The sequence below is a fragment of the Mus caroli genome, chromosome 7 (assembly GCF_900094665.2).
Source record: "Mus caroli chromosome 7, CAROLI_EIJ_v1.1, whole genome shotgun sequence".
NCBI classification, from domain to species: Eukaryota; Metazoa; Chordata; class Mammalia; order Rodentia; family Muridae; genus Mus; species Mus caroli.
The window spans coordinates 68,624,343-68,633,607 of NC_034576.1; the positions used below are offsets into that span (position 1 = coordinate 68,624,343).

At 47.0% G+C, this 9,265-nt stretch overlaps 1 protein-coding gene across 3 annotated transcripts in view; it reads left to right on the plus strand.

The window, feature by feature from the left end:
• The window catches only part of Pcsk6 (proprotein convertase subtilisin/kexin type 6), a 188,192-nt gene that overhangs the window by 19,804 nt on the left and 159,123 nt on the right, over positions 1-9,265 (plus strand). The window lies entirely within an intron of this gene.

Below are 9,265 nucleotides of genomic sequence, written 5' to 3' on the forward strand. Positions count from 1 at the left end.
TATAGATTCTCCTAATTCTATTAGAACGAACGCCGGAGGGATATAAAAGTTGGAACACATAACACATAATAGGAATGAAAGGACGTTAAACTAAACGGAGGAACGTGGTAAAGTGAGAAGAGACGCCGTACCAAGGGGAAGATGCCACTTTTTTTTTTTTTTCTGAAATAAAATCATCTTAGAGAGCACTTTGTACCAGGAAAGCGAATTACAATAAGGACTCGGTGAGGAGAAAACTTGGAAGGAAGTATAAAATATTTCATAATGAAAAGGAGAGAGAGGTAAGCTGACTCAAGGGGAAAGCAAACACAGAGTTTACACTAATTACATTATAGAGACAAATAAAACGTGGGAACGGAAATAAAGCCAATTAACTACTTAATGTGCTCTAGGAGTCATTTGCAAAATAAAATGTATTAAATATAAAATATGCAAATAGCTATCACTTGCTATTTTTTCCCCCCAATAGCCAATAAAATGGCTCCTGTCCTGCATTCACAATGAGGGAGTTTTGACCACTAACAGCAGGCACTGGTGGGTTTCTAATAGAAAGTAAACAGCCACTTGTGTTAGGCAAGCTGAAGTCAGACAACACTTCTCAGTGAATGTGGGAGGGTTCGGAGAACATGCACCTAGCGGGGAAAACCTCTCAAGTGTAATGAGTAGGCCCAGCCACTGGCCACCGAGCCTGGGGACCTGAGTTCAATTTCCAGGAGACGACTAACTTCTTTGAGTCACTTGTTTTTCTGACTTTTACACATCGGTGCTTATGCATGTGCAAGTAGTGCACAAATACACGGGATGTTATTTTATTAGTTTAGTTTTTTGAGACAGAGGCTCGGCGTGTAGTTTTGGCTGGCCTGGAGCTCTAGATGTTGTCCAAGCTGGCCTCAAACTCACAGAGGTCCACTTGCCTCTGCCTCCCTCCCGAGTGCTGGGATTAAAGGCGTGTGCCATCGTGTAATAATTTTCTTTTAAAATCTAATATATGAAAGCATGAGGGATAAGAATCTCTCTTCTGACGCCGGGCGTGGTGGCTCACGCCTTTAATCCCAGCACTTGGGAGGCAGAGGCAGGTGGATTTCTGAGTTCGAGGCCAGCCTGGTCTACCAAGTGAGTTCCAGGACAGCCAGGGCTACAGAGAAACCCTGTCTCGAAAAACCAAAAAAAAAAAAAAAGAAGAATCTCTCTTCTGACAGTGACTGTCTCTTCCTGTACCTCAATTCTTTCTTCTGAAAACCAGAAGTTAGCAACACCTCCAGTAAGTACATGCTTGGAATAGTCCCTGTCCTCAGGTAACCATTCTGCTGCTAATAGCATCATCATCATCATCAACACCACCGCCACCATCATCATCATCATCGTGATGGTTATCTATGTCAGTGGAGCCAGACATACCAGTCCACCTAGTTTGACATACCAGTATTCCCAGTGTTAGGCATACTGGAACTGCCCTAGGAAAGAAGTGCATTTAAATCAGGATATCAAACCTGGGGAGGCAGAGAGCTGGGGACACCAGAGAGGCAGCACACCTGCCTAATGTGTCCAACACCATGGCTTCCATCTCCAGCACTGGGAATACAGTAGGGGGAAAGTCTGGATGTTGTATCTCTGTCTCTCTTTTTTTTTTTTTTTTTTTTTTTTTTTTGAGGAAAATTGTAGCTGTTAATGCTTGGGGCAGAGCAGGCAGAAGCTATGGCAGACTGAGAAAGAACTCATGGACCGTGACTTACTGAGCTAGGTCATTTCCCATTCCTGTTCCCCACAGGCTCCTAGTGTCTTGCCTGGCTGTTGCCCTCCAGTTAGCAACAGGTGGGGCCTCCCTTTCTCTACAGCCCTCTGCCCGCCTAGCACGCTTTGTAGGGTTCCTACCTACCAAGACTGACACAAGAGAGGCTCCTGCTACTTAGGACTAAGGAGAAATTCTTTCTTGACACGAAGAGAAGATAAAATAATGGGCCCTGCCAGTTGGCCTAAGTTAACCCCTTGGAGTCAACCGAACAGCGGATAAGGGATGGCCTGTGGTCTGACTTGCAACAGAGGCAGGTGGCCATTCTCTACCCTGCTGTTTACCCAAGGTGCTCACTTTCACTCATCCCCTCCCCCTCCCCCCAGAGACTAGTGTGCCCGGAGGTGCTACATTTGTATCCTCTCCCTATGTGCTGCTTGTCCTGGGCATTGTTTAGGATGGGACTGTACCGAGTATTGGCTTTATCCAACGAGAAAGATTCCAAGGAGACCATAGAAATGAAGAAGCAAAGGCACGTTTCTTCTCACCCTGCTCTCCCCATGGTAGCTAGCCTTCCCCATGATGCATAAAGCCAGCTTTTCCTTTTCCCGGACCACCTCGCCGCCGAGCCATTAAGCAAACATGAAGAGAGGATTTCAATCTGATCTGAAGCCGGGCCTGGTGGCGCACGCCTTTCGTCTGAGCCGTTGGGAGGAAGTGGCAGGNGGNNTTCTGAGTTCAAGGCCAGCCTGGNCTACAAAGTGAGTTCCAGGACAGCCAGGGCTACACAGAGAAACCCTGTCTCGAAAAAACAAACAAACAAAAAAAACCAAACCAATCTGATCTGAACACTTTCGCCTACACATTCATTGATCAACCATCGGTGAGCCACTTACCGTCCTTGGGTGTCAAATCATTCACCCGTGATGTATGATTGCAGTCATCACTGCAGAACAGAACCCTGCAGCTGGCTGGGGGAGACTGGAGGGTGACCACTCTCCTCTGGGAAAGGAGCCCTTGCCTTGTTATTAGCATGGATAGAACCACAGTCCTCCTGACTGACAATCACTCTGCATTGTCCCCAGTAGACACCTAATGAGTCTCCACAGTGGCTATAGGCTGAGAGCCAGGAGGTGCCCTTTATTTATGAGTCCCTCCTTTGGCTACCCCTTCCCATATTTCCTGGGTTGATTCTGTATTCGATTTTGAAAGAGCGTAGAATCTGGGGTGTTGCAGTGTTGGGGTCACCACCTGTCTTTTGACACTAAGAGCCTAGCGTGCACAATGAGTAATTTGCTGCAGTTTGATTTACCCAGTCGCCCAGCAGCCACCACTGGAAGTCTGCATTCCATGGGGAAATAGTAACCATGTGTATAAGCCCTGGGTCTCCAGTTTTAGAGAATTGACAAGCAGTAGCTAGGCATGTGTTCAGCGGCAAAAACCAGAGCTAAGGACTTAAACATTGTGGGAGGGTTATCTTGTTTTGTTTTGTCTGTGCCAAATGGCACCTCCGTTTTCTACCCCACCCCTTCTCTTCACATGAGCAACTTCTCCTGGCAATGGGTGTGTGGGGGGGTTAATAATACACAAACATTTGGAAGTCTAATATCCAGACGTAAGGCAGGCTGCAGGGTTTAGGGATGAGAGAATAGATCAGGGACTTGTACCTGAATCTATCTCAGGGGCTACAGCTATGTCATGTAGCCTTGCTGGCTCCAGGGGAGTCTGGGAAATGAAGGGTTTTAGATTCTGTAGCCTTTATAAGAGAGGAAGGTAAAGAACAGTTGGAAATACGGGTGCAATTTGTGCCTATGGTGTTTCCTCCACACCACAGTGATGGTGGTATCTCTGCACTGTCTCCTGAGTGGTTGGAAAAACAGAAAGGTCACAAGAAGGGGGGGGGGGTGAGGTCCTGCTTATTCTTAAGAGGCAGCTGTTAGTGTTGGGCTAACTTGCCATCCAGTGAGGGTAGACTCTTGCAGATGCCTAGACAGCTGTATCAGGAGTGCAACACCAGTCGAACAGGAAAGTACCTGGGAAAAGTATGAGTGATTCCAGAAGTTGAGGTCAGTCACTTCCAAGGAAAGGAGATAAAGACGTCATCAAGATGAACGTGGTAGCAAGGGTGACAAACTCTTACTGGGTGAGGAATGGCCCCAAGGCCACTAACACTTCTTCCCACTTCCATATAACAGAAAAGGACACCGAGGTACAGAATCTGTGCCAAGTAGCATCTTACTGAGCTGCCTGCCTGTCTTTTTCATCCCTGAGCCTTATCTAGGTCCTGTCAGTCAGGGCCCATGAGTAACACCGCAGTTCTGTGTGTGTGGGCAGTCATTCAGGTCTGTTTGCCACTGGCCTCTGCCATTCAGACAGAGTTCCATGGTACCCATGGAATGGGGGAGATCTAATGATGTTGGAACACCCCTTGGATACCTGCTGCTTCTCTCCAGGGCACTTTCCTAAGTGTGGGGGAGGGGAGCAGCCTCCCATCCTCTCATGGGAGTGTAGGGCAGGGTGACAGAACAGATGGCCTATGGTGAGTCCCTCCACTACTCCCTTTTCTCCATGTTCTCACCAGACCAGCAGCAGCAGCTTTTAGGACACTGCTAGAAATAAAACTTGTCAGGATCCGCTGCTCCATCGGAGACTCTGGGCACTGCTCCCGCTCACTGGCTTTAGAGTGTAAGCGGTGCAGAGGCTGCGTGCTCTGAGCATCCTGGGGCGTTTGGGCTTCCCACATATTGGCCTCAGCTACCGTTTTGTTTTATTTTGTTTTGTTTTGTTTTGTTTTCATTCTGGCCTTAGGGTAGCCTTGTAGACTCTGTCCACCTCCGTGTGTTTCAGTAGCCACACATGAGGAAGACAGCCACATCTGCCTGCTGACTGGCATCAGGTCTATTTAAGTAGTATCGCTGATTCTCATGTTGAAAAAAAACCAACAGTCTCCCACACTTCCCAGACCCCTATACACTAATCAAGGCAGTTGCTATGCCTCTGAACTCAAGGACCTGATTTGTAATATGGGCTTAGGTAGGTAAGAGATGGGTGAGTCTTGAGAGATGCGTCCCAGCCTTGTGAGGCAGCCACCCTGGTGGTCGCTGTGGAGAAGGCACTTTGTGGAGACTATTTTGTTACCCATGGTTACTGGGGAGGTCATCTGAAGAACAGGCCAGAGGTCATTACCACAGCCAGTGTCTGTAGTATGTCCTCAGCCCACTCTTCCTCATCTTCCTGACTCTGAGACACCTTGCCGTTTCAGTGACCGTTGCAGCGATTCCGTAACTTTGGAAGTGCACATCACACGCCGGGGGTTCTCTGAATCTCCCTGCTTATTCTTAGCTTTGAATTTCTTCCCTGTATAGATGTTTTCTGGTGTCACCAGGAAGAGTCTACCTGAGCTTTCAGCCATAACTACCACTATTATTGTTATACTGTGTCCTGGCATCGGGAACCTCATTCCATGTGAGCACTTACATCACCGTGCATAATCTAGCCTCCTAGAGGTTCTCATGGAATCCAAAATGGCTGTGGGTTGCCCTATCCTACCCAGCCAGGTAATTACCTCAGGGCTCCTGAAGTATGTGAAGCCCACCGTGAGGACCTATTTATCTTCAGTTTACTTTCAGCAACAGTTCATCAGCATGTCTCTTGATCGGAAAGGTGGCATCTGTTCTACTGGACTACTTTTGAGGAAGGTTAGCAGACCTTTTTCCAAAGGTTTGAAAACAGAGCTCAGAAGAACCCAGGGACTGTGAGCACTGGGGTTCTTTCTTTTTTTCTTTTTTTTTTTTTTTTGGCTTTTCAAAACGGTTTCTCTGTGTAGTCGTGGCTGTCCTGGAACTCACTCTGTAGTCCAGGCTGGCCTCGAACTCAGAAATCCCCCTGCCTCTGCCTCCCGAGTGCTGGGATTAAAGGCGTGTGCCACCACGCCCGGCTGGTTCTTTCTATTCCTTGGCCCTGAAGGAAGTGAAGAGGGGCTGTTGATGGGAGTCAGAAGGAAGGATTAGGTGGACCAGCACTTGAGCGAGCAGGGGTCTGGGAGAGAAACCACATTAAATCAGGTCTGGAGGCAGAGGCCAGGGGAGTGGGAAAGCCAGCATTGCCTTCCTTCTCATTTGCCTCTGGGTTCACTGAGCTGATCCTATAGCTGGAGGGCAGAGGAGCCAGGGACGTGGTTCTCACGGCTGGGAGGGAGTGTCCTAGTTTGGTTCTCTATTGCTGTGAGAAACACCACGATCAAAAGCAACTTGGGGAAGAAAAGGTCTTTTTTCAGCTTACAGTTCAACGTGAAGGGAAGCGAGGGCAGGCGCTCAAGGCAGGAACTGAAGTAAGTGCCACAGAGGAACAAACACTGGAGGAACACTGTTCGTGCTATCTCAGCTTGCTTCTTCAATACAACGTAAGGGCCCTGCCCAGGAGTGGCACACCCACAACAGCCTGGGCCCTCTCACATCAACCATTAATCAAGGAAGTGGGCCCCACAAACATATTCCAGTCTCTTGAAGGCAGCTTTCCTCAGTTGACAGATACTCCTGCTTCCCAGGTGACTGGAACCTGTGTCAAATTGATTTAAAAAAAAAATGAACCAGCACAGACCACCCCTTGTCAACTTGATTCACTGTTAGATCATGACCTTTCCTTTCCTGTGTACCCCTAAGATCTCACGTTAATACCACACCATGAAATGTAGTACAGCTTTAAAGGCTCCAGAGTCTTCAAAAGATTCAAACTTTTTTTTTTTTTAAAGTTGAAAGCCTCTTTAAAATATCTAATATCTCTTTAAAATCTAAAGTCTCTCAACTGTGGGCTTCCCTCTATAAAATAAAAAGCAAGTTAGATCTTTTTCTAAGAGGGAAGAAGCAGGGCACAGTTATAGTTGAATCAAAGCGAACCCCAAAATTTAGCAACACAAAATGTTCATTATCCGACATCTGGGGCTCACAGTCTTCTGCTTCTGAAGGCCTTGGGCAGTTCTGAGCCTTCAGAACACATAGCTTGCCTCCTAGGCAAAGGCCAGCTCCCATTACACCCACCCCTGTCTTTGGTAGTCAACCCTCAGTCCTGGCAGTTATAATACACAGGGGTTCCCACTGCAGCCATTACAGTAGCTTTAAGCACTTGACAGCTTTTCCAGACTACAGTTCTAAATTCCTTTCACAGTCTCCCCCAAAAGAACATGGTTAGGTCTGTACAGCAATACCCCACTCTCTAATACCACTTTCTGTCCCAGTTTGGTTCTCCATTGCTATAAGAAACACCATGGCCAAAAGCAACGTGGGGGAGAAAGGTTTATTTCACCCTACAGCTTACAGTCCACCAAGAAGGAAGGTCAGGGTAGGAGCTCAAGGCAGGAACCCAGAGGCAGACACTGAGCGTGTGCTGACTGGCTCACTCCCCGTGCCTTCTTGTACACGCCAGGACTACCGGGGGTGGAATTTCTACAATGGCCTGGGCCCTCCCACTTCAATCATTAATCAAGGAAATGTTCCCCAGACATGTCCACAGGCCGGTCAGATGGAGGCAATTCCTTCACTGATGACTCTTCATTGTGTCAATTTGACAAAAACCAAACCCAACCAAACAACCAACCAACCAAACAAACAAACCAAAACAAAACACCAAACCAAAACCTCCAAACACTAGCATGCATGGAGTACTGGTGAGAGTGGAGAGTGTATGGAAGTGTGCACGAGAGGCCTCCAGCCCTCTCTCATTCGGTGGCTACAGATTTCCCATTTATGTGCTACACCGAGGGCTCAGTTTACTCAAATTTGTTTCTGCATTCACTGTAGAAAAGGATTTGATTTGACTTTTTTACCCCCTTGTAGAAACATCCACCTCTCTTAGAGTCACCGCTTGAGCAGTTTCTCCTTTCACCAAGGATGTTCTGTTTTGGGAAGAAGGGTCTCCATATGTGCTCCAGGTTGGCCTGCTATCCACCTCAGGCTCAGAGTGTGGGGTTAGCAGGCATTTATGTGCGTGCTGCACAGTTTGCCAATGAGAGTTCTTAACTTCGTAATTTTCAACTATGTCCCCCATAAAGAGCCAAGTTTTCTGTTTGTTGTTGGTGTGGGGTTTGTTTTATCTTCTTCTGAGTCAGAAGTAGCCTAGGCTGGCCTGGAACACATGTAGCTCAGGAGGCTAGAACTCCTCATCTTCCTCCCTCTATCTCCCATGTGTTAGGGTCATGGGTGAGGGCTCCTACATCTGTCTGCTATTTTGTTTTAGTAGACTGCTTTATAGCAGGCTAAGAGAGTTCCTATCTTTTACCAAATTTAAGAAAATTTCCCCCAACTTAACGATATTTTTGTTGTTTTTTGTTTGTTTGTTTTTGGTTTTTTTGAGACAGGGTTTCTCTGTGTAGTCCTGGCTGTCTTGGAACTCACTCTGTGGACTAGGCTGGCCTCGAACTCAGAAATCCGCCTGCCTCTGCCTCCCAAGTGCTGGGATTAAAGGCGTGCGCCACCACTGCCCGGCAACATAATGTTTTTTTTTTAATAGTATCTTTTTGAGTTTATAACACTTGTTTATTTTTTTATTTTATATGGAATGGAGTTTTGCCTGAATGTATGTCTATATGAGGGTATCAGATCCACAAAACAGGAGTTATAGACAGTTGTGAGCTGCCGTGTGGGTGCTGGGAATTGAACCCGCATCCTATGGAGGAGCAGTAGATACATGCAACCATTTTTTAATTGCTTATTTGGGAGTTTCACATCATATGCCCTGATCATACCCATTTCCTAGTCCTTCTACCCTTCTACCCTGCCTCAAAAAAAAAAAAAAAAGAAAAAGAAAAAGAAAAAAACCTTACAAGTCCAGTTTGTGTTGTATGTTGCCTGTATGCTCACTGAAGCATGGTCAAACTCCCAGTGGCCAGCCCCTGAAAGAAAACTGAGTTCTTCGCCTCCAGAAACCATCAGTTCTGGAGAGTCAGCGTGCTTTGTTGTTGTTGTTGTTAAGTAATTTACTTGTTTTTTTTTAATTTAAATTTTATGAGCATTGGCGTTTTGCCTGCATGTATGCATGCCTCTGTGTGTGCCAGAGAGAAAGAGAGAGAGTCAAGTTGCTTGGAGCTGTATTACAGATGTTTGTGAGCTCCCATGTAGGTCCGGAGAATTGAACTTGAGTCCTCTGGAATAGCAGCCAGAGCTCTTAACTGTTGAGCCATCTGAGCCATCTCTCTAGCCCCACATTTCAGCGTTCTTACCTCAGATTTTAAGAGTTCTCTTTGCTGGCTTCCTGTCTAGGCTGTTAATTTTGGGGACAGGGTGTGTGTTCAGGGGCCGGGTGGGGATTGTCACAGAAGCCTGGGTTCCTCTTTCTCACCTGTGAGTCTGCAGTCATCAGTACTGTAAAACTAGCTTCCCGGCCCTTTACATTTAAGAATTTCTAATCATAGGGATTTCGAATTTAAAAAAAGACTTTCAGCCGGGCGTGGTGGCGCACGCCTTTAATCCCAGCACTCGGGAGGCAGAGGCAGGCAGATTTCTGAGTTCAAGGCCAGCCTGGGCTACAGAGTGAGTTCCAGGA